The sequence below is a fragment of the Octopus sinensis genome, linkage group LG10 (genome assembly GCF_006345805.1).
Source record: "Octopus sinensis linkage group LG10, ASM634580v1, whole genome shotgun sequence".
In the NCBI taxonomy this organism is placed as follows: domain Eukaryota; kingdom Metazoa; phylum Mollusca; class Cephalopoda; order Octopoda; family Octopodidae; genus Octopus; species Octopus sinensis.
In genome coordinates, this window is record NC_043006.1 from 34,013,786 (window position 1) to 34,041,257 (window position 27,472).

Here is a 27,472-nt window from a genome sequence, read left to right on the forward strand (position 1 = left end):
TGTATTTATATATATATATATTAAGGTAACAAGTTAGGGGTTCAATTCTTCAACGTGGTATTCCAGCATGGCCACAATCTAATGACTGAAACAAGTCATCGCTAGCCACTATACCTTTTTCTATTTTCTCTCCCTGTTTATTTCTGTGTTCCTCTCTGTTGAAGAGCGTAAGCTCGAAACGTAAAAGACTTTCTCACTTCCCGAGCGTTAAACTAATACATCTGTTGTTTACACACCTGTTTTGTTTGTTTTGTAAATCATCACTATATACACACACACACACACACACACACACACACACACACACACACACACACACAAATATAATCTGTTTATGCATAGCACAGTGTGAATTAGAAAAGCAGAATTGAATTTAAAGAACACACACACACACACAAATATGTCCTATATCATTACACAAGGACACAGAAGTGGGTTGCTGATAAACGAAGTACAATACATTGTTAGGTTCATACACATACACATTTACGCATACATGTATATATTGATATATACAAAATGCACACACTTGCATATAAAAACAAACGTGTGTGTGTGTGTAAATGTTATTACATCAAGTTCTTTTATCTTTTACTTGTTTCAGTCAAGTGGCCTTGCTGGAGCACCACCTTGACGAATTTTTAGTTGAATGAATTGAACCCCTAACTTATTACCTTAAGCCTGGTACTTATTCTATCATTCCATTTTCTTGAACTGCTAAGTTACAGGCACACAAAGGTACCAAAACTAGTTGTGAAGCGGTAGTGATGATACACACACACACACACATGATGGGCTTCTTTCAGTTTCCATCAACCAAATCCACTCACAAAGCTATAGTTGGCCTGATGCTATAGTAGAAGACACTTGCCCAAGGTGCCACACAGTGGGACTGAACCCTGAACCATGTGGTTGGAACACAAGCTTCTAACCACACAACCATGCCTGTGTTGAAACGATTCACCATTAAACTGAAGAATCACTCAATATTTTGCAGTAGAGCCCATGTTTATTAAACTCTTACAAGAAGAGCAAAGTTGGCTTTGAAATTTCTGCCTGTTGGCATTCGTCAGACAGACATATGTTTCAATTACTCTTTTACTCATTTCAGCGGTCATGCTGGAGCACCACCATTGTATATACATTATATATATGCTTTCTTTTTCCCTCCTTCTTCCCCTAAGAAATCTTTTACGTTTATTAGGAAGGCATGCCCCCGTTCAAACTTATCAACTCGTGAATGTTACATATTTTCCTAAATCTCGAGGATGCCTAAGTTTACCTGTATTAGTTAATGGGTTAATTATGAAACTCTTATTGAGCATTTTTTTTCCTCTCTTTACATTCTGAGTTCACATTTTTTCCAGGTTGACTTTAACTTCCATTCTTTCAGCGGTCAATAAAATAAGTCCCAATTGAAGACTGGACTTGATGTAATTGACTACAACCTTCAAAGATAACCAACTTACTGCTAAAATTGGAAATATTAATTATTTGTTTGCTAATATTATCATCGTCATCCAGTTCTATATTTAAGAGATGAGGAATTATTTACATTATTTACATTAGACGGATATTTGTCCTCATCTTGATTGTTGCTAACACAACATTTTGGCTGATATACCATCCAGCCTTCATCAGGTGTCTTGGGGAAATTTCAAACCTGGGTTCTCATTCCTAAGGTATTTTCCGTTGTTGTTGTTATTATTATTATTATTATTATTTAGGTCATTGCTTAGAATCGAACTCGGAATCTTGGGGTTAGTAGCCCTAATACCTTAGGAATGAGAACCCAGGTTTGAAATTTCCCCAAGACACCTGATGAAGGCTGGAGGGTGTATCAGCCGAAACGTTGTATTAACAACAAACAAGATGAGGACAAATATCCGTCAAATGTAAATAATGTAAATAATGATCATCGTTATTATTATTAAGGCAGAATCGTTAGTACACTGGACAAAATGCTTAACGCTATTTCATCCATCTTCATGTTCTGAGTTCAAATTCTGCTGAGGTCAGCTGTACCTTTCATCCTTTCGGGGTCGATAAATTAAGTGCCAGTTACGCACTGAGTTTGATGTAATAGGCTCATCCCCTCCTCCCAAAATGGCTACCTTTGTGGCAAAATTTGAAACCATTATTATTAATGGGTGTGGGGGCTAGCAGAAACATTACCATGCTGAGATAAATGTATAGCAGCATTTCTTCCAACCCACCCTGACTGGCCTCCGTGCCGGTGGCACGTAAAAAGCACCATCCGATCATGGCCGTTTGCCAGCCTTGTCTGGCACCTGTGCTGGTGGCATGTAAAAAGCACCCACTACACTCACAGAGTGGTTGGCGTTAGGAAGGGCGTCCAGCTGTATAAACACTGCCAGATCAGACTGGGTCTGGTGCAGCCTTCTGGCTTCCCAGACCCCAGTTGAACCGTCCAACCCATGCTAGCATGGAAAGCAGATGTTAAACGATGATGATGTGCTGAGTTCAAATTCTGCTCAGGCCAATTTTTCCTTTCATCCTTTTGGGGTTGATAAAATAAGGACCAGTTGAGCACTAAGACTGATGCAATCGATTTACCTTTCTCCCAGAAATTCTGGCCTTGTGCCAACATTTCAAATCATTATTATTATCATTATTTTATTATTGATATTATTGTTGTTTGTAACTATTGTTCTTACTAGTGATACAATGTTGTTTGGAGTTCACCCCCCCCCCCGCACCTCATGTTGCTCTTCTTTCCCTTCTTACTATATAAGTCCAATAAGCCTATGTGTACCTTTGCAAGCATGTGCAAGAGTGTATTGGTCCACCAGAGTACAAGTGAGTGAAGGCTTAGACCTTGACAACCTTTTTATCTCCAACCTATCTCATTTCTGTCTTGTACATCGTTACCCTCTCACTTCCTCCATCTGCCGTTCTGTTACATTAACCAAACAGCACTCAATTTGCATATTGATATTATAATTTGCATACAAGGCATTACAATTTTTTTTGTGTTGTATTTTTGATGATAATGCTGAAGAAGTGTGTTAACTGTTATTGCATAATATGGCCAACCAGCTTGTGTAATAACAATTAGCTTACTGAAACATGTATACATTCCACAAAGCATAAAATACAGTTATATTTCTTTTATATGATAGCTTGGATTCTGCACAGCAGCTTTTCTAGAGATATAATAATGTGTTGAGGATAGGAATGGAGTGTAGAGTATTTCAGTCATACCTAATTTCTTAAGTAATGTCACACCTTTCTGTGTACCCATTTAAAGTATCTGTCTGTCTGTTTGTCAATACATACACCCCCACCATATGCATATGCATGTATGTATATATATATATATATATATATATATATATATACACACACACACATACATATATACATGATAGTAAATGATGCTATATATGTATACATACACATGAGTGTGTGTGTGTGTACATGTATGTATGTATATTTATATATATGTATATATAGTTAGGCATGCATGCACCCACACACACACGTCTATAGGCTCAGACATACTCTGCCCATGCCTCACTCTCCATGCACCTGAATATAAATACGTGTTACTCATTAACTTTTAGTTTCATACACACTCACACACATGTGCACGTACAAAGATACATACACTTACACACACACACACACAAATGCATGCACACAGATCAATATACAAATAGATCATATCTTTTTATTTTCTCTCCCCCCCCTCTCTTATAGATGAACACATGTGACTGTGCATGCACACACACACACACACACACACACACAGTCATGGAGTAATCCGAATTAATCTAATCTATAAGTGTTAGAATTCAGAGTTTATTAATTTTTAATTTCATGTTAATTATTTATTTATCTATCACTTCATTTAATTGCTTATCTCTTCAATAAATTATTTATAACTTGATAGATAATTTTATTTGAAACTAGAGTGATATTATAATAAATCAACCTTTCTCTTCAAAGCTTGCTGGCCTTGTGCCTAAATTAGAAATTGTTATCACCACCACCACTCTCTCCACCATCATCATCCTTGCTGCAGCTACCATCATCATCACTACAGCCATCATCATCTCAACTGCTGCTGCCTCCACCCCACCCCTGCTGCCAATTCCATACCCGCCGCTATCATCACAACTAACTACAGTATCATCCTCGTTACTACCACTACTGCCATGACCACCACCATCACTATCACCACCATGGCCATTATCCTCATCATTAATGGAAGATGGATTGCCAGAATCATGAGACAAAATACCACGTGGTATTTCCTACAACTATTTATATGTTAAATTCATTCCTCACTAGGATGAAATGACTGCACACACACACACACACACATGCATGCAATGTGCGTTTGTGTGTGTGTGTGTGTGTGTGCATGTATCTGTGTGTGTGTGTGCATTTATCTGTGTATGTGTGGTGGACTAGAACAATTCTGAGGCGTACCTTTTGAAAATAAGTATCCTCTGTAACGTAGATATGATGGTATTTTCAATAGGAATATCATTAAGTTATACTACTCCACTACGCTCAATGTAGCTACCATTATAACAGCTAATAAGAGGATAACTTGGAAGATACAGCTTTGCCTTTCATTCTTCTGGAGTTGATAAAATAAAGTACCAGTCAATCAACAGGTTAATGTTATAAGTTAATGCCCACCCCTCAAATTTACTGGCTTTCATTGTTAGTTCTGAATTCTGTAGAATTGGCATACCATGATGTGCTTGGGCTGATGAAAGACAGATAAAAATGAAATTGTTTATTGACCCAGAATTTTCATCACCATTGCTGCTCCTCTCATCACACAATGTTCTAAACTACCCATCACTCTCCACCATCCTACATGTTGCCCTTAATGAGTGAATAAATGGGATAGCTGGTGAACATATGAAATTCTTAATAAATGTCTAGTTGTATCAGAGAGATGTGTATGTGTGTGCACAAATCTATGCATCTATATGTGTGTGTACATATCTGTGTGTACATATTTGTGTATATTTGTTTTTAAGTGTATATATGCATCTATATATGTGTCTGCACACAGACCTGTAGGTTTTTATACGACTGTGTATGTTTCAGTTTAAGAATGTATATTTTTATGTGGTATGTGTGTGTATGTCAGTGGTGGTGGTGGTGGGGGGTGCAATATATAATGGCATTAACTAGAATGAAGAACAGCACATCTTTAAAACAGGATTACACCATACCAAAAGCCAACACGTGTTTCGATTATGTAAGCATCTTTAAAAATAATTCAATGGCACAAGTTTACAAATTAGTCCATATCAAATCAATTGTTTTATAAGATATATCCAAAAATTTATGCTAGCATAAAATTTTTTTCAAAGCAACCCACTTGCATGGAAATCAAACAACGACTGGAATTTTAGCATCAATATATATTTGATTAGTTCCCTGTATTGATACTAAAATTTCAGATTTCATTTGATTTCCATGTGAGTGGGTTGCCTTTAACAGTTTTTGTTAGCATAAATTTTTGTGAAAAATCTGATATCACAATTGATTCGATATGGATTGATTTGTATTTTGTACCAATGAATTATTATATCCAAAGATACTTACATAGCAGAAACACGTGTTGGCTTTTTTTTTTTTTTTTTTTTACAGTGTAATCATGTATTGAAAATTTATTGTTATTCTTTCTAGTTAATGTCTTTCTAATATGCTCTGGAATTTTGGAGCTTTTCCTAAGTGAACTTTGGATTTACTAAACAAACTAGGAGCACAACGACAGATGTAAATTATATTTGGATTTTATGAACTCCACCTCATCATCATTTAATGTCAGTTTTCCATGCTAGCATGGGTTGGACAGTTTGACAGGAGCTGGCTAGGCCAGGGGTTGCACCATGCTCCAGTTGTCTGTTTTGACATGGCTTCTATAGTTGGATGCTCTTCCTAATGCTAAACACTTTACAGTGTGTACTGGGTGCTTTTTGTGTAGTGCTACACCTGTTGATCGATATAGTTAGCCAAGTTTGGATAGCTTCAGAGTGCTGATAAGATATCTGCCTGTATTTGTAAATCCCTATTACATGTATACATTCATAATCACCATCATCATCATTTAATGTCCACTTTCCATGCTAGCATGGGTTGGACGATTTGACTGAGGACTGGCAAACCAGATGGCTGCACCAGGCTCCAGTCTGATCTGGCAGTGTTTCTACAGCTGGATGCCCTTCCTAATGCCAACCACTCGAGAGTGTAGTGGGTGCTTTTACGTGCCACCAGCATGAGAGCCATTCAGGCGGTACTGGCAATGACCACGCTCAAATGGTGTTTTTTTACATGTCACCTGTACAGGAGTCAGTCCGGCGGTACTGGCAATGACTTCGCTTGAATGTTTTTTCATGTGCCACCAGCACAAGTGCCAGTAAGGCGACGCTGGTAATGATCATGCTCGAATGTATATATATATATATATATATGTGTGTGTGTGTATTTGACGATCTGTGGTCCTGTATGTGTGTATGACATTATCAACTGACTATTAATACTATCCATTCCACATCATATCTTTCTTAGAAACACAATGAAAATACCTGCTGAGAACATCAACTCACAAATTCTATGTTCTCAGCCATTTAACCTGTATTTATGTACATATGTATATCTATGTATGCCTGTGTACATCCATCCATCCATCCATATATGTATATATGCATTCTCTCTCTCTCTCTCTCTCTCTCTCTCTATATATATATATATATATATATATATATACACACACACACACATCCACATATGTATGCATATATACACACACATACATGTGGGTTCTAGGATTGCTTTTTCTCTGATAATTTTATTTTGTTTAGGAACCATTTTTATTTTTCCAACTTTTAATGGGTAATGATTTCCCTATTCACAGCCTCACTCTCTCTCTCCCCCTCTCTCCCCCTCTCTCCCTGCAAATATATATATATATATTATGCTGCCAACAGATTAAGAATTATTTTTGTCCAGGTATGGATTTTATTTTTCTTGCTATAATCAGACAATTGCTTCAGAATTTATCCTTCATCAATATATTTTGGCAGTGTTCAAAGTTAAATTTAAATTTAAAAGCAACTCTCTCATGACTGTTACTAATGAAATGATCTGAAAGACCATTGTTCTTGCTTTCAAACCAGTTCCCTGATTAATAAGATAGACAACAAATTGGAAGAAACATCAGATGAAGCACTTTGCAGTATTTCAACTGGCTTTTGAAATCCGAGTTCAAATCTTGTCACGGTCAGCTTTATCATCTTTCTGGATTGGATAACGTACCTTTGTTGGGTAGCTGACAAAGGGCCCATAGTCTAATAATTTGGACATTGGGGTCCAGATTGTTGGGTCATGGGTTTGTTGTCTAACAGACATCGAGATTATTACCCCCATTGGGAAGCGTGTTTGCAAGTGGGAAAAAGTTTGTTTTCCTACACACTCATTTGATCCATTGGTCCATGCAAGCACGGAAAAAGCTACAAGCATTAAAATGATGATGATACATACACACACATGTATGTGTGTTTGTGTGTGCGTGTGCATTTGCATGTATGTGTTTATATCTGAACGTCTTTGCATTGCCAATCTCTGACTAATATTGATACACTATTTATGTCTTCCATAACCAGTATGTCCTGTTCAATGATTGAAACAGTAAAAAAAAAAATAAAGATTTAATCTTAAGTCATGTTTTTTAATTTCCAGTTTCTCACAAAAGATAGAAAACCACTGCCCTAGCGACTTAAACCATAAAGTGGAGAGATGCGGCAGGGAATGATTTATTGGATATTGGTGGTCATGGTTGGAGCTATATCCTACCTGAGAACAAAAAGACATCATAGATGTGTCTTGAATATTTTTGATCTTATTAACCAGGGGCTAAACAACAACGACAGCAGCAACAACAACATCTCCGACCACAAAGGCATCTCACATAACAACTTCAAGGAAAACAGCACAAATTAGCAAAAGATAATGGTTATGACCAAAAATAGCGAAAATCCCACCAGCTGCTTCAGATGGGTCAAAAATAGAAAGAAAACTGGAAAACATTCCAAATGGAAAACAAAATTAAATTCTTTGAATTCCATCCAAAAGTATTAATCAAAATTTATATCTAAGAGTGTGTGTGGGTGTGCATCTCCAGGTGTATGTGCAAGTGCATGCAAATACACATACATGCACATACCAACAAACATACACATGCACACATACATTCATACATACATACATACATACATACATACAGAAGCACATGCATATATCAAATATATATATATATATATTTACAGACATACATACAAGTATCTCATAAAACGTGTATGTATATATGTATGAATGTATATATGTATTAATCCATTACTTCTGGCTTTCATTGATTTGGAGAAGATGTTTGACAGGGTCCCATGTTCTGTAATTTGATAGTTACTATGAAAACTAGGAGTGGATCAGTAGCTCCTGAAGACTGTACAAGCTATGTACAAAAATGCAGTAAGTAAAATGGGAGTCAACAATGTCAGTGACAAATCTAGCACGAAGTTAGTTCACCAAGGTTCAATCCTCAGTCATTACTTGTAGGTTGCTAAAGTTAGTCGATAGCTTTTGTTACCTACGTGACATAACGAGTAAGGTGATAGTTCTAAAAGTAAGGTAGCCAGAGTAAGAACAGGCTAGAAAAAGTTCAGGGAGCTTTAACTCCTACTAGCAACAAAGATCTTTTCCATGAGAGTGAAGGACAGATTGTATGATGCTTGTGTTAGGATTGTAATGCTGCATGGTAGTGAGATACATGGGCTTTAACCCATTAAGTCCCATTGTCCTATAAATAGGACACTAAATGAAAACCTTAAATAAGCTATATCACATTGTCTCAGTGTCCTATTTATAGGGACACCGAGTATTTCCATTTCTACTTGAAGTAAAGGAGTTTCAATAATTATTTTTTTCCATTTTAACCTATTTTCAATCATCTGTAAAAATTAAAAGTAATATTCAGAAATTTAAGTACTCTGGGACTTAATAGGTCAAATGCAGTGGACTTGAAAAGACTGGAAAGAATCGAAGCCAGCATGCTCCATTGGATGTGCAGTGCAAGTGTGACTGAAAGACATAGTGCTGAGAGAAAAACTGAACTTGAGAGGAATCAGATGTAGTATGCAGGAAAGAAGATTGTGTTGGTTTGGATAGGGGTGTGTATGGATGGAGACAGTTATATAAAGAAGTGGTGATCACTTAATGTGAATGGAGCTTGCAGAATAGGGAGAAGAGGGAAGATTTGGGATGATGGAATGGCAACCAAACTTAGGACATTGAATCTTGCAGAGGTGATGACAAAGGATGTGGATGACTGGCAAGATGCACTCTTCAAAAGGACCAACTTGGCAAAACTAGATTTGGTTGTGCTCTGTTTATGTATGTGTGCATGCATGCATGTGTACAGGTGTGTGTGTACATATATATATATATTTATGTGTGTGTGTATTACTATACCCTTTGCTTAATCTCTCCCTTAAAACACCCCACCACCCTTTATCTCTCAGCTTTTCCTTGATACCACTAGTCTTTCTCACTACCCGGTTCCATTTCACTTAATATGCAACCCTCATCATTAATATTATTCTCTCCATCCATATTTCACATCCCCCACCAGCCACCATACGCCTCTTACTCTCGCCATGCACTACACTTGCATCTCCCCTCCCATCATTTTTGCAATATACCCAACTTTCCTGCACCCTTGGTCACCCCCAACTTATTATCGACCATGCATTACATCCACCCCTAAGCCTTATCCAATCTCTACAGTTGTCACCTACTCTTCTCCCACTTTCCCTATGTATCATCAATCAACACTTCTTTCACTCTATTCTTTCCTTCATCCATTCCTCATATCTCATGCTCCAATTCACTCTTGGAACCTCTACTCATGTACACTCACCCTCTCCCATTCACTTCTACTCACTTTGTACTTTGAGAGTCCATACACACACCTCATCACCACTATATATATATATATATATATATATATATATATATATATATATATATTACTATATGTACATACATGTGTACATCCATTATTCATGTGTATATGGACATTATATATTTATCATCATCATCATCATTTAACATCCGTTATCCATGCTGGCATGGATTGGACACTTTGACTGGGCTGGCACACTGGAAGACTGCACCAGACTCCACTCTGATTTCACATGGTTTCTATGGCTGGATGCCCTTCCTAACACCAACCACTCCGAGAGTGTAATGGGTGCTTTTACGTGCCACTGGCACAGGTGCCATTTGTGTGATACCGGAGTGCTTTTACGTGCCACCAGCACAGTGCCAATTGCATGATACCAGTATCTGCCACAACTGCAATTTTGCTCGGCTTGAAGTGTCTTCTCAAGCAGGACATAATGCCAAAGGTTTTGGTTGTTGCCTCTGTGAGGCCCAACACTCAAAAGGAACTCAGCCACCACACCTAATAATTGTGGAAAAATTATGAGAAAAACCATTTCTGTTCATCTTTTTCAAATATTTTATAGTGTACCAAGGACTTTCTATACATAATATACATACTTATACATAATTTACACACACACACACACATATACACATGCACACATACACAAATTTATTCCTTATTACTACCTTATCATGTTACCTTGACATTTTATGAATGACTAAGTCTTTTTTCAGTGTGATCCAATTGTCAGGATATTTCCAATATACCTTAATTCCAATACTTGCAAGCTACCAATTCCACTTGAGTAATTCTTCTACGCTTGCCTTCAACTTTTTTTGAATGACTGAATGTTTAAGGTTGATCAAATTCTTCACATTGATTCCAACATCCAATACACTTTTAATTAAAGGATTTACAATAATCAAATGGAATGGTAAAAGTAAACTTGCAGATTTACTTCAGTTTTCTCACTGACTAATTAGGAAACTTATTCTGTTTTTTTTAGTTTTTTTTTATTTCAGTGCATTGAACTTGTTGTAATAGATGAAGAATCGTTATTCTCATAATTAAGATTGGCTGAATGAATCTGAATCAAAGGCATCATTAAACCAAGCAGCTTCCATTAAATGAAGTTTGGATTTTTAAACAGTTAAGAAAAATGCTTATTTTATACAGACTCTACATTTAATTTGATACAGTTAAGCAAAACTATTGCATGTATGAATATCAAATTGAAATTAATTTATTCATTTTTGTATTTGGTTTGCAAATCAACACATGATATGAATTCATCTGTTGATGCAGATTTTGTTGACTTTTGGAAGGGTCATTTTGCCAATAATAAATACACACTGGTTCTGTTTCACTTCATTTATCATTATTTGTTTATTGATGAATTATTTAATCAGTTAAGTAGTCGATTGTTTAATTAATCTTTCAGTCAATCAATGATTTAGGTTTGTGAAAGAAATTCCATTGGTGTTTGCAACCGTATCAATAGCATTCTCCCTCTCTACTCCCAGTCATGAATGATGACAGAAGGCCTTTGACAAACCTGATTGATTGATTGATTGACCAAACAATTAATCTGTCAATTAGTTAATTGGCTAAATAGTTAACCATTTGTCAAAGAAAATGATGAAGAAGTGAAACAGAATCAGTGCATGTGTTTATTTTTGGCATAATGACCTCCTGAGACACAAGTAAAAAATATATTCACATTTACAGTATCAAACCACAAATACAAATCTATGTGACTAAAATAATCTTCTGTACATTTGTTGGTCATGCTTTGAAGTTGTTTTAGCAATAATTTGCTAAAACAGTTCATCCGACACCACATTACAACAAAGTGTGTTTATGTGTGTATGAACTGGAAAGAGAGTTTCTAAATAGCAAATGATCTGCTTTAATACCTCCTTTGTCAGAATGATTCTTCAGTTTTATTGAATCTGCTTTGCACTGGGCTTGGGCTTGGGAAGGTTCGTTTTACATAGAGATGTTCTGATATGGATTTCATATTCATTTCATAGTTCTCTGTGCAGCAACACACTGTGGGCATGGAGCTTCACCACTAATAGTCGTTAAATTTCAGCATCATTCTCATCAAACCAGTCTCTGTGTCTGGCAGTAACATACCCCAGTGTTTCGGCTGCACTTTGAGCAACCTGGTCTTGAAAATCTTCCCATCCTGCAGCAGTTTCAATGCTGGACAAGCAAGTCTGAAGTTCTTTCCTAACCACAACGTCATATACCTTGACATGCAAATACTCATGAATTGCATTTGGACTCAGCATTAGCCTGGACAAGACTGTTGTAATGTTCCAGCCTGCACCAGGAAATCCATATATAGAACCAGCTATCTTGGTTGAAGGAACGATTCTGAAGCTAGTAGACAAATTTGTCTACCTGGGCAGCACACTCAGCCGTTCTTGCTCCCTGGATGAGGAAATATCTTTCAGGTTGCAGAGAGCAACTAATTCCTTCCGGTCTCTTCAGTCTCGTGTCTGGTCCCAACATGGCATTGCAAGGAGAACAAAAGTTGCTGTGTACCGTGCTTGTGTACTGACATCGCTTCTCTACTCATGTGAGACATGGACTCTGTACAAATGTCAGGTCAGGGTCCTTGAACGTTTTCATCAGAGATGTCTCAGACACATTCTCAATGTTGGCTGGACCTCAAAAATTCCAGACACACAGATCCTGAGGACAGCTGATATCTTGAGTATTGAGGCGATGGTACACAAGCATCGGTTGCGTTGGATTGGACACCTTATTAGAATGGAGGATAGAAGGATTCCTAAGCAGATGCTCTATGGAGAACTTGTGAATGGAAGGAGACTCCGGCAGAAACCAAGGCTGCGATTTAAGGACTGTGTCAAGTCCTCGTTAAAGGCCTTTGATATGCAGGACACTGACTGGGAGAACAATGCCTGTCATCGCCACAGATGGAGGAAGCAGGTTAAGGAGGGAATCGACACTTTTGAGAGAGCACGTATCCAGCATGAAGAACTTAAGCGAGCTGCGCGAAAGCGCACGGCTCGTATAGTGAATGGGGAAAGCTTGGTCTGCAATGTTTGCAGTCATGTATGCTTGTCAAGAGCAGGGCTCATTAGCCACCAACGGAGCTGCAAATGCAAAATATAAGTTAGTCTTAGAGCGCACAATGTTCCTGAAGGTCGGCAATGGTCTTCCTCGGTCACGAGTGGATGGCCATCATAATGCATGTGTGAGGGTGTGTGTGTATATATACATTTGTGCATGAAGATATGCATATATGAATATATATGTGTATGAGCATGTATGTATCTATGTACGTATGCAGGTTTCTCTCTTTTTTCTTAATAGCTGGAAACAAGGAAACATAATCCTATTGCTAGAATTTGGACAGGAAAATCAATAAAGCGCAGGTGTGGCTGTGTGGTAAGGAGCTTGCTTACCAACCACATGGTTCCTGGTTCAGTCCCACTGTGTAGCACTTTGGGCAAGTGTCTTCTACTATAGCCTCAGGCTGACCAAAGCCTTGTGAGTGGATTTGGTAGACGGAAACTGAAAGAAGCCCGTTGTGTATATACATATATATATATATATATATATATATATATATATATATATATATATATATATATATATATATATATATATCATCATCATCATTATCATCATCATTTAGCGTCCGCTTTCCATGCTAGCATGGGTTGGACGGGTCAACTGGGGTCTGTGAAGCTGGAAGGCTTCGTCAGGCCCAGTCAGATCTGGCAGTGTTTCTACGGCTGGATGCCCTTCCTAACGCCAACCACTCCGCGAGTGTATATATATATATATATATATATATGATGGGCTTCTTTAAGTCTCCCTCTACCTTCTTTTGTTGTTTGTATTGTTTTCCATTTATGTCTTTCGTTGTTCGAAAAATTAGTTCTTATTCCATGTACTCACATTTTGTATTTTTCTGTTGTACATGTTTCATGACATCCTATTCCCACATATGCATATATATACATATAGCTGTATGTACATATGCATATATATATATATATATATAATATATATATATATATATATATATATATATATATATATAGGTATATATATAATGTGTGTGTGTCTGTATTTGTCCCCACTACTATTGCTTGACAATTGATGTTGGTGTGTTTATGTCCCCAAAACTTAGCAGTTCAGCAAAAGAGACCAATAGAATAAGTACTAGACATACAAAGAAAAAGTCCTGGGGTCAATTTGTTCAACTAAAGGCAGTGCTCCAGCATGGCTGCAGTCAAATGACTGAAACGTGTAAAAATGTGCCACTTGTTAAAATTTAGAAAAGTCTTGCATATTTTTATTGTTCCTTTTACAGAATTTATTTACAAAGTGTGTTTTACCTGGTTACTTTCCTTCCTAGCTTTTTGAATTTGTCACTGAAACATTTTGTAACATAGTCAAGTGCACCACTTATTATTGGTGTTTATGAGAATTTGAAATTCCTCTTTGAAGCTGCAGCTATTGAAGTAGCTGTGTATAAATATTCTTCTCATTGATTTTGGAAGAAATATTCACATCTGCTGGGCAGCTGACCTCTGTGACTGTTTATAGATTTTCTTTTCTGTCCCAAACAATTATATTGAACCTATTGTAATGTCACGAGGTGGAAGTCTTGATAGGAATGTTTTACCAGTATTCCTTGTGTCGACATGTATGAATATCATCATCATCATCGTTGAACTTCTGTTTTTCATGCTGGCATGGGTTGGATGGTTTGACTGAGGTCTGGATAGCCAGCGGCTGTACCCAGGCTCCAATCTGATCTGGCAATGTTTCTACAGCTGGATGCCCTTCCTAGTGCCAACCACTCCGAGAGCATAGTGGGTGCTTTTTACGTGCCACCAGCACAGGAGCCCAGTCAGGTGAACCTGTCATTGATCACGTTCTGATAGTGCTTTTTATGTGCCACTGGCACAGGGAGGGGGGCATTCAGGGGGTACTGGCATCAGCTAGTATCTATATAGATACATATGTGTATATATATATATATATATATATATATATATACACACACACACACACACACACACATATACATGCCTGTGTATATATACACATACACAGAGGCAAAGTGGCTGAGGTCCTTTCAAGTGTTGGGCCTCACAGAGGCAATGATCGAGTCGTTTGGCATTATGTCCTGCTTGAGAAGACGACCCATCAACCCAAGCAAAATCGCAGTCATGGCAGATACCAGTGTCACACAAATTGACACTTGTGGTGGCATGTAAAAGTACTCCGGTGTCATGCAAATGGCACTCGTGCTGGTGGCACATAAAAGCACCCATTACACTCTCAGAGTGGTTGGCATTAGGAAAGGCATGTAGCCATAGAAAACCATGCGAAATCAGACTGGAGTCTGGTGGAGCCTTTCAGCATGCCAGCCTTGGTCAAACCGTCCAACCCATGCCAGCATAGACAATAGACGTTAAATGACGATGATGATGATATATATGTATTTGTGTATTGGTCACTTCTAATAGATTATCTCTGTGACTCTAATCATTTATCTTGACTCTCGTTCATAAACAGTGTCTGCATTTCTGAGTGGAGATCTCAAATTGGCATTGTTATTATGATCAAAACTAAGGGTGGATGATGCAGATGAGAGGATGTGTGTTGGGGATGGGGAAGGGGTAGGAGTAGGGGTAGTTGAGAGGATGACTTGTTAGTTTCTGGTTTATTCTTTAAAATGTTGGAATTAGCTTGTTAATCTAAAAGTCTGTTGAATGTGGAAGTTTGGTCCATTTTAATTAATGAGGAAAAAAAAAATTCTAAAACGAAAAATATAATCAAAGAATGGACCAATAACCAACACAACAGCAACAATAACAACATGACTGCAACATTATGAAAAGTAAAATAAAATGATACAAAGCTAGACTTTCGTTAAAGTAATTAATTGAATGATAACTAACCATAGCTCACAAACATACAGATACACATACAGATGCACACACATGTATACACACATATACACACACACACACATACTCACACACACACACACATACACATACGCAGACGCGGACCTACGCACATGCAGACTCACACACATGCGGGATCATGCACATGCAGGCTTGTGTGCATGCACACTCATGCAATCGCATGATCCCGCTTGTGCACACACATGCTCAAACACTCTCACTCTCACACACTCTCACACACACACTCACTCACACACACACTCACCCACACACACACTCACCCACACACACACACTCACCCACACCCACACACTCACCCACACACACACTCACCCACACACACACTCACCCACACACACACTCACCCACACACACACTCACCCACACACACACTCACCCACACACACACTCACCCACACACACACTCACACACACACACCACACACACACACTCACCCACACACACACTCACACACACACACACTCACACACACACACACTCACACACACACACACTCACACACACACACTCACACACACACACACTCACACACACACACACTCACACACACACACTCACACACACACTCACATTACACACATATACACACATACTTATATATACACACATATACATACACACACACACACACACATACACACACATACATACACATACATACACACTCTCACTCTCACACACAAACACACACACACACATGCTTGCATATATTTAGTACAATTCGGGTGAAGGCCTCGTAACATGCCTACATGAGCTCTTATGTTATTATATGGCTACCACATGATATCCTACAGTGCAAATATTCCAGGAATGGATACTCAAGTGCAATTCCTCTTTGCATAAGATTAATACAACACAAGGATGGAGGATATTGGACTTTAATAGTAGATCGCAACATTTGTTTCTGCACTCCACACCAGCTTTAAGTTGCTGAGTTTATATTCAAAAGCCATTATAGAAGGTTGTTCATTATAATTATTATAGATTGATTGTGTACAAAACTGTGTGTGATGTGTAGTTGTGTCTATGCATGTGTGTGTAGATAATTAACTGTGTAGATGTAATAACAAAGAAATTTTCCGTAATGAGCAACTCAATAACAACTGCAACAAAAATAAATAAAAGGCAAAAAAACAGTTAAAAATGCTACATGTTGTTAATGTGTTTATTAGTGAATGTTTGAGCATACACGTTTGTTTGCTTCCCTAATTAAAAATAAACTGAATAAAATTTTTGTAAAACACCAACACTCTAGATTTCTTCAAATTTTCATTTTTGCAGAATTCCAGTCACTTATCAAAATCAAGTAAAAAAGAGAATCCAAATTAAAAAGTAAGTAAACAATGTCTAGTTGTTAATTTTATGCTGTAAGGAAGAAAAAAAGTGAATGCACTTGACATTTCAGACAGTAACCCTTCAACAGAGGGGAAAGAGAACATTTATTTTTAACATGAAGAGAAAATGTATGTGTTTAATATTTCAAAATTTTAAAAAAGTAGAATATTTATTTGCAACTGAAATTTTATGTTCTGAGATGGTTGTCAAGTAATTTATTTTATTATATTTAAAGAATCTTCTTTTTAATAATGTTGTCTGCATATTTTTCAATAACACAGCTAGATGCCTCCTCCTAACCTTTCATATTCTAACCTCTTGTCACCAAATATGTTTGTACGTCTAATTCATGTAAAAAAAAATTTTGTGAATACTGAAGAATAACAATATCAAACTTTCTGACAGACCTAAAATGGACACACCTATATTCATACTTACTTCCACATTGGACCGAACTCTGAACAATAACACAACTCCAACTTTGAACAAACAAAACCTTCCAACAATAACTTTCTACCAGCCCACACCTTACAAACCTACTTTCTTCCTATCCTTTTCTCTCCTCCTTCCTACACTTCTACTTCCTGTATCTACATACACAAAGCCTACATAACTCCATTTACCCCAGAAAAACAACTTGCTAAAGATTATATAAAGCCAAAAGAAGCTCAAGTGTATTATAGTACACTGAAGTCTAGCAGACTAAAACTTGAAACACACTGTTACCCCTCTACATGTAAATGTTTAATAAATACATGCACACTCACATCTGTATGTGCATACACACACACACACACATATATATTGCTGTTAAGGACATCATATTTTGTTTAGCAACCATGACATATTCTACCAAGTATATTAAAGGTTTATAAGTCAGTATTGTGCTACCTTTTCATGTAATACATTTTTCTATTATTGATCACATATTTTTTACATAGATGTATTCATATACAAATCATAACTTTCAGTGCCAGCTCTAAATTCTATAGACTATCTGTAGAGATAACTCAAAAGTGACAAACACACACACAAATTAGTAAGTGTGCAAATATATATGTGTATATATATATATATATGCTGATGCACTGAAATTTTTAAAAACAAAATGATTCCTGTTTTAACAGTTTCCTTCAGAAAAGTCTTCCCCACTGCTTTAGATGTGTGTATGCGTGTCCATAAATATTGTTCTTCTGGAACTATATTGAAGTTCTTAACGGAATAAAAGCCTGTCACTAACAAAGTGACAAGACTTTCTTGTTTGAATTTAGTTCCAGACATTTGTGTATACACATTTGTGTGTGTCTGTGTAGTTGCAGGTATGGAAAGGATGCATATATGTATGGTGTCTTAGTGCAATATTTTGGACTTTTTAAAAGAATAAAAGCTGATCACTTACAAAATGTCAGAACTTTCTTGTTTGAATCAAAACAGAGATTTCTCTGCAATGTGTGTGTGTGTGTGTGTGTGCATGGTTGAATGTATGCAAGGAATTTGTATGTCTATCTCTCTAGTTGGCAGCTTGGCAGTTATTTACACAAATGCATATGCATACAATTATATATATATATATATCTACTACATATGTGGGAAATTCTGTCTGTGGGTGCGTTTGCTTGCGGAGTTGTTAGCTAACTCCTTCTACATTGTTTTATCAATTTTGATGAAACTTGACACAGGAGTAGAACTCATATCTGGAAACCTAATGGCTTACTCAGATTGTTGAAATAAAATCAATAATAGGGTCCCTGGAAGGGATCCTTATATATAACTAATATATTTTATTTTAACAGCCAAGGGAAATAAACCATTCATTTTCCTAAATCATTTGGTATAAATCAAATTGAGTATGCGTATTTTTTAGTATTTGAAATGTTAGTTATTTTCACAATTTATCCAGTAGGACCCTTAAACAAGTAAATAGTATTTTTCTAAACAATAGATCCTCTTATTTCGGTTAGTGACTTATTCACGAATATACCAACACTAGCGCCCCTGAGGGTAATATTCTCTGGGAACGCACAAAAGCCCTTTTCAGAGTTATTTACTTTGAATTGTTATTATCTCATATCTGATTGGCATGTTATTACGCAACATGCTTCAGGATTTTAGTATACATACCTTACTAGTATTTCCTCATATTTTCTATATATTCTGAGAATGCATTAAAGCCCTTTACAGGGCAACTTTATTTGAATTCTTACTATTGGGTAACTAATTTCATGTTATTACATAACTGACCTCACAATTTGGGTATTCATAATTTATTGGGAATTCTTAAAAACAAGATCCTTTGTAAGACAGTTCGGTATTCTCCGTAAATGCTCAAAAACCATTTTAAGGGCTACATACTTTGTATTGTTGTTATTGCATTAGCGAAATAATTGAGAATGGAACCAAGGGATAATCCCGCTTTTCCAGGAATTACTGGGTACGTCAGCTAGTATATATATATATATATATATATAAAGCACCATCCGACCATGGCCGTTTGCCAGACTTGTCTCGCACCTGTGCAGGTGGCACGTAAAAAGCACCCACTACACTCATGGAGTGGTTGGCGTTAGGAAGGGCATTCAGCCGTAGAAACATTGCCAGATCAGACTGGGCCTGGTGCAGCCTTCTAGCTTCCCAGACCCCAGTTGCACCGTCCAACCCATGCCAGCATGGAAAGCGGACGCTAAACAATGATGATGATGATGATATATATATATACTATTATGGTGATGCGGTGAAGTAAACATGCTTCAGATACACTTGTTTATTCATACAAACGTAACTAAGATGAAATATATCATAAATAACAGTGACAAACGAAATATACACTGCTGATAGTTGTTGTTGACAAACAATGGCAGTAATTTTATTCAGCGGAATACACGTCATTGATTGGTTGAAATTACCGAAATACCTTAACTTTAACAAGAAATAACTTGCAAAATACAGAATTTTCTCAACAACGCCAAGAGTAAAAGGTGTTTTATGTGACACATTCTACCAGTATACGAAGTTTGAAAGTGTTTTGTTACAAAAAAATGTTTTCAAATCTGTCGGTCAAAAGGTAAAGATCCGCAAAACACAGTTGCGTTAATATTCCACAACCATCAGATCTAAAACTGAGACTTATTGTAACAGGCCCATTATGTGAAACACATTGCTTAATTAATTTCCTAGACATTCTACTAAAAGCGCTCCTCAAATATATAAAGAGCTTTTTACAAGATAATTTGGACATATTCAACCATCTACCTAACAAAATAAATAAAAACACCTATTTGATCACATTTGATTTTGTGAACCTATATAGCAACATCCTTCACAGTTAGGGAATTGAAGCTGTAGAATATTGGCTAGGCTCATTTCCATATAAAACACCAGGGTGCATAGACAGAAAATTTATTATTGAATGCTTCCAATTCATCTTAGAGAACAGCTGCTTCATATTTGATAACATAGCCTATCAACAAAAGTTCAGAATAGCCATGGGAACAAGTTTCCCCTACATATGCCAACTTAACCATCTGGTATCACAAAATAAAACTCTATGAAAAATCTTCTGAAACTTTTGGTGAAAATTTCAGCTGATATTTGAAAGAAAACTGGAAGAGGTTTCTAGATGATTGTTACATTTTATGGAGGAAACATTTTTATAACCTGAAACAATTCCAGTCTTTTATAAACAACATAAATCCTCACATTCAAATCACTATAGAATTCAGCATGATAAACTCCCCTTCTTAGACCATTCTATATGTGTATATGTATGGCATGTTATTGCTATTCATGTTGCCCTGACAGTATGCTAGTTTTGTTTAATCATGTGTCAGCCATGTATCAGTAGATATATAATCAAAAATTTTCCATCTGAAATATTACCACTTTTGTTGTGTGTGTATTAGATATATTATCTAGGGCTACAACATCAACTATCATCTCCTTTGCATGATATTAGAGTGTGATTTGGTTGTTACTTTTATCAGTCATATAAGTATAGAGACGTTCCTTCTAATGATTAGATGTCCTAATACAGTGTTTTGATCTCAGTTATCCAAGTATCTGCTGCTGACCAGCCTTGTTTTTTGTTTTCCCAGTTGGAGTCATTTCACTGCCCTTAAATCAATAATATCATTTAGAAAGGCATAACCATCACAAATTCTCAGTCTTTTTCTTTAAAATTATCAAATGTTTTAGTCTTTTAAAGAATAGCCCTAAATTAATAACAGGCTGGAGGTTGGTAATCAATACATTATTTATCTGCATCTGGATGCATGTAGGTTCGTTTTTGATAACATGCTCATATACTGTTTATAACAAAAAAAAAAAAAAAGAATCGAAAAAAAGGAAGCTGCACATATAATGCGTAACTTAGAAGCAGCACTATGGATTTGCCAGCACACGTGAGATTGAGACATGGCTGACCTCACGCACTTCTCATGAGGAATTCCGGAAGGAGATTCATGAGACCAATGCTGAGACGCTTCCGCAAAAAAAAAAAAGGAAACCCATTAGAAAACCAATTATAGCAGTGACTCCAGCAATTCCTAGGGATATCTGAGGAAGGAATTTTATTCTGAAATATCATCAGACTATGCATAGTTAAATTACAACAGGTATATAGCCCATTGTTTGTATTATAGTGCATTGTTGTACCATTCAAAGCATTTTATATTTTAAAGAATACGTTGCTTGTTTATTATTGTTGTTGATATTTTCTTCCATTTCTAGACACATCCAAGCACTCATACACTCACTCTGCTACTACCAACACACATGCAGTTTTCCAGTCAAATACACAGCATACATGCTCTTCAGCTGCCACACTCATACAGGCTTTGGGTAACACACACACACTCATACTCTTCCTAATTACTTGCAATCTTATGCTGCTGACAAGCCTCTTAACATCCATGCATGATCATCCATACACATCATGTTAGATCTCAACAAAGATCTTGAAAGCAGCATCCAGTTAACCCCCAAAAGGGATCTGTCAAAGGCTGGTGAGACAGGCAATGAGGAAGAAAACACAATTTATAGTTTATCCGCAAACAAGAGACCTGCTCCATATGCAGGCAGCAGAAGAGACTTTAGTAAAAAAAAAAAAAATACTCAAGAATTGTGCTAAACCAAGAAATATATTAAGCCTGTCTCTTATCAATGATTGTATACAATGGTCATTCAAAAGGCTTCTATGCATTCTGTGTCCTTTGTGTTCACCCATTTCCACTTGTGAAGAGTATTTTGGATTGATCTGCATGTATAGTAGAAGACACTTGCTAGAAACTACATAAAAAAGAAAGAGATCATCTTAACCAGATATAACTGTTACGGCAATCTGTGTATCTTACTAAATGTGGAGATACTGCAAGAAAGCCACAGAACTGGAGTATTTGTCTCAAGACAGCATCTTGTATAGATGTATAGTGCTAAAAATACACAGAACTTTTTTAGTACTTTACATCTATATGAGATGCTTTCTCAAGACAAAACCCACTGTTTTGTGACTTTCTTACAGTATGTCAACAATAAGATATACAGATTACTGTTCTGAACTAAAACTGCTTCCATTGCTCATCACAAATATATAACCATGTTATTGCCCTTTCACTTTCATGTGCTTATGATATCTTTTTGGCCATTTTAGACATGGGTAAATAAGTACAGAGATGCAGTTGTACTGGTGCAATCACATAGTGTATTTTTGTTTGTGTTGTCAAACAGTGTATTTAGAAGTACATCATCCAGTAGGTTCTTGATCAGGATGTGATTCAAGGGGGATTTGGCTGTTATTTCTTGTAGGTCATGAAACTACATACTGGCTTCACCATTGCCTGTTACAGTGATATTTTCTGTTGTTACCTTTATAATTATTTATTTATTTATTATCATACCTGGACGACAAGTGACTAAATAACTCAACATCGTCTACCAATGTTTCTATGTTAAATCATGTCATTTTATATTTTTGTCCTTTTGATGGAGAAATACAACAAAGTCTCTTGGTCTAAAAAATAAACAACAACCAAAAACTTGGGTAAAAAAAAAAATTGCCTTTAGCCTTCGTCTGTTGTGAAATGACAACGAAAGGTCGAAGCAAGATAGCTAAAAGTCAACAACATTTTATAGAGATTTCTGGAGAAGAATTCTGTCCATCAAAGAATTCTTATTTTAGTCACTGAATAAGTCTTTGATTCCTTTTGAAGTGATTCGGCCATAAAGCGATAAATAGAAAAATGTAGAAATATCTCAACATAGGTGCTGGTAAGGCTGTGTGGTTGAGAAGCTCACTTTGTGACCATGTGGTATCAGGTTCAGTCCCATTAAACAGCTCTTAGGGCAAGTGTCTTCTATTATAACCCCAGGATGAGCAATGCATTGGGAATGAATTTGGTTGATGGAAACTCTGAAAAACCTGTCATATATATATATGTACATATGTTTATGCATGTATGTCATTGTTGGTTTGTTTCCATTCCCATAACTTAGCAGTTTGGCAAAATAGATTGATAGAATAAATACCAGTCTTAAAAAAAGTATATAAGTACCAGGGTTGATTTGTTTGGCTAAAACCCTTCAATGAGGTGCTGCAGCATAGCTGCAGTCCAAGGGCTGAAATCTGTATACATCTATTTTGTGTGTGTGTGTGTGTGTGTGTGTGTATTCATATATAACCCATGAAAAAATTTCAAACTGGCATAGGTTGGATAGTTTGACTAGATCTGATAGGCTGGGAAAGCTGGACCAGGTTCCAGTCTGATATGGCTAGATGCCCTTCTTGACACCTACCCATTTTGATATTTAATGACACACTCTTTATAGGTGTGGCTGTGTGGTTAAGAAGCTTGCTTCCAAAGTATGTGATCTTGGGTTCAGTCCCATTGTATGGCATCTTGGGTATGTGTCTTCTTCTATAGCACCAAAGCTTAGTAAATGGATTTGGTGGATGGGAACTGAAAGAAGCATATAGTATACACACAAACACATGTTTTGCAAACAACTTGTACATTCAAGTGCTACCAGTCAAGAACTCCACATAGTGGAATCCAGCAAATGTATGGGGTCATTAGGAGAGAATGCACGCCATTTTGGGGCCTACCTCTCAATGGCATCATTGCACACCGGCACCCCACTCACTGATATTAGGCCCCACTTGCTAGATCAACTGGTTACCAAATAAAGCTCAATATACTTCCAGCCTTCATTCATCATCTCTTTATAACCAAAGCCAGTGTCTTGCCTTTTCCACTGCAGCTTGCCTAGTGTTCATGGTGGTATTTACTTTATGATGAGTTAGGCCTAATGATAACAACAGTCACCTCATATTGCATCCAATGAATCCTCTATATCTTCAATTGGAAAATGCTCTGCTTTCCAACATATGTTAATGTTTGTTTTTGTGTTCAGTGATAATAGAAACAATTTTACATTAACCTGATGGGTCACTCTATACTTTTGTAGAGTCCAAATTCATTATTCTTTAATAATTATCTTGTTGACTGTGACTGGAAGTTTTGGCCAGTGATTCCATCATCAGACTGCAGTCTGATAATGGCTTAACTGGCCAAGATTTCGAAGTCACTGTCAATAATATTCTTGTTTAAGAATAAGATGGTGAGCTGGCAGAAACTTTAGCACACCGGGTGAAATGCTTAGTGGTATTTCGTCTGCCATTACATTCTGAGTTCAAATTCCGCCGAGGTCGACTTTGCCTTTCGTCCTTTCGGGGTCGATAAATTAAGTACCAGTTACGCACTGGGGTCGATGTAATCAACTTAATCCCTTTGTCTGTCCTTGTTTGTCCCCTCTAAGTTTAGCCCCTTGTGGGTAGTAAAGAAATAGGTATTTCCTCTGTTACGCTCTGAGTTCAAATTCAGCTGAGGTTGCTTTTTGCTTTTCATCCTTTCAGGGTTGATAAATTAAGTACCAGTGGCATACTGGAGTCAATCTAATCGACTGCCCTTCCCCCTCCCAAAACATTTTAGGCCTTGTGTCTAGAGCAGAAAAGATTCTATTCATTATTTAAGAATAATGCATGTGTGTGTGCGTGTATACACCTTTGTCTTGACAGCATGTGATGATTGTGAATGAGCATCATCATCATACTAGTGATGCTGTTAATTTCCGGTCTTCCATGGAAAAACATGTCTGGCCATGAGGAAATATTACCCTGTTTGGAAACAGGTGAAGGTTGGTGACAGGAAGGGCATCTGGCTGCAGAAAATCTGCCTCAAATCATTTTGCCTGTCCCATTGCAAGCATGGAAAAGTGGACACTGAAACAATGGCAACAACACTTTAAAGTGAGCCAACAAGAGAACCTCCTCAATGTGGTAACATGATTGCTAGAAATAGCAACCACATTTTCCTCAAATCATATCTGACATAATGCTTAATGTAGTTTGATGTACGAAAGACTTGAAATAATAGACAGAAAGGTCATGGTTGGAATACTTCTGAACATAGGTCTGTCTGTTCAGTCAGGACTGAGATGGAGCTAAGCTACAATAACATTGTACAAACATTAAATGTTTTTTCTCTGACCCCAGCAGTTGGTAGTTTTGCAATGGTTAATTTCTAAAGCTCTGTTTGTAGAGCCCCGATTTGCTGCCAGCAGAACTGACAATGGCCATTGTATTTAACTTATTGCAGATACAAATTGTTTTAACTCAATACCGTCAGTGTTGTCTCTCAGTCTTCTCTCTCTGTGCTGAGGACATTGCGAAGAATAATTATTATAATATGGCTGAAACTTGTTCATTCATTGTTGATGCAAATACTCTGGTTTGTAAAGAAGAGACTGTTGTTGTTGCCATCTGTTGGTTTATATTTCCTGAATTGTGCAATAGATGCTATATATATATATGTATATGTATATGGTGTTATATATATATATATATATATATATATATATATATATATAAATAAATATATCATCATCATCATCGTTTAACGTCCACTTACCATGCTAGCATAGGTTGGACGATTTGACTGAAAAGATATATATATATATATATATATATATATATATATATATGTATGCGCACACACACACACACATAAATGCACACACACAAATATACACACACATATGCACACACACACACATGCACACACACACACACACACATATGCACACACACACATATATGCACACACATATGTATATATATACGCACACAAACACACACATACACACACACACGTACACGCACACATATATATATGTGCACACACACAAATATATACATGTGCATATACGTGTGTATGTGGATGTATGTATGCATGAATGCAAAAAGTAGCAAACCCATTTGTTGTTTCTGTGTATTTTCCTGAACCCTACTATTCCTGGTTATAGATTTCCACTGGTTCACTGCATTTCCATTGGCAGGAATAACAAGGGAGTCTCTGTGCAACTCAGGCAGAGTAAATTCATAGGGTATTTTTATTTGCTTCATCGATTTATTATTTTACCTTGCTGACGTCATCATGTATTTTAATGTCCCTTTTTTCTCACTGGTATGGGTTGCAAGGCTTTACATGAACTGGCAAGACAAGGGTCTATGCCAAGTTTCAGGGTTTGCATTGCTAAACACATCTTCATAGATTCTATTTTTTATTTGTTTCAGGCATTAGACTGTGGCCATGCTGGGGCACTGCCTTCAAGAATTTTAGAGGAATGAATTAAACTCAGTACTTGTTTACTTTTAACAGGTACTTATTCTATCATTCTGTTTTGCTGAACCACTAAGTTACAGGGACATCAACACCACGAACACCAGTTGTCAAGTGGTTGTGGGGTCAGACATGCACGCACACATGCATGCACGCACACATGCATGCACGCACACATGCATGCACGCACATGCACACACTCACACACACAAACGCATGCACACACATGCACAAGGTACAGTGAATAAATCATCTAAATTACACAAAAATTAAAATAACACTGACATCTCATTTTGACAGATATATTTACCAAAATTACATAAAAATATCTTGACATACTATTGGGTAAATTTATTCAATAAAATCGCCATTGACTTCAACCACAGAATCCAGACGACTTTGGAATCGCCTGTAACTTTTCTGGAAGGTCTCCTTGTTTAAAATGGTGAATGCTGCCATAATCCTTGCCTTCAGTTCATCT

General features: G+C 36.9%; 1 protein-coding gene and 1 long non-coding RNA gene across 3 annotated transcripts in view; one reads left to right on the forward strand and one right to left on the reverse strand.

Moving 5' to 3' along the window:
- LOC118765086 overlaps window positions 1-17,323 on the forward strand; it is a 28,666-nt gene extending 11,343 nt beyond the window's left edge. Inside the window, exons 2-3 of the long non-coding RNA XR_005000936.1 lie at window positions 11,020-11,146; window positions 17,267-17,323. This is a non-coding gene — a long non-coding RNA (uncharacterized LOC118765086). The remainder of the gene's footprint in view (window positions 1-11,019; window positions 11,147-17,266) is intronic.
- The window catches only part of LOC115216595 (5'-AMP-activated protein kinase subunit gamma-1), a 764,404-nt gene that overhangs the window by 566,061 nt on the left and 170,871 nt on the right, over window positions 1-27,472 (reverse strand). The window lies entirely within an intron of this gene.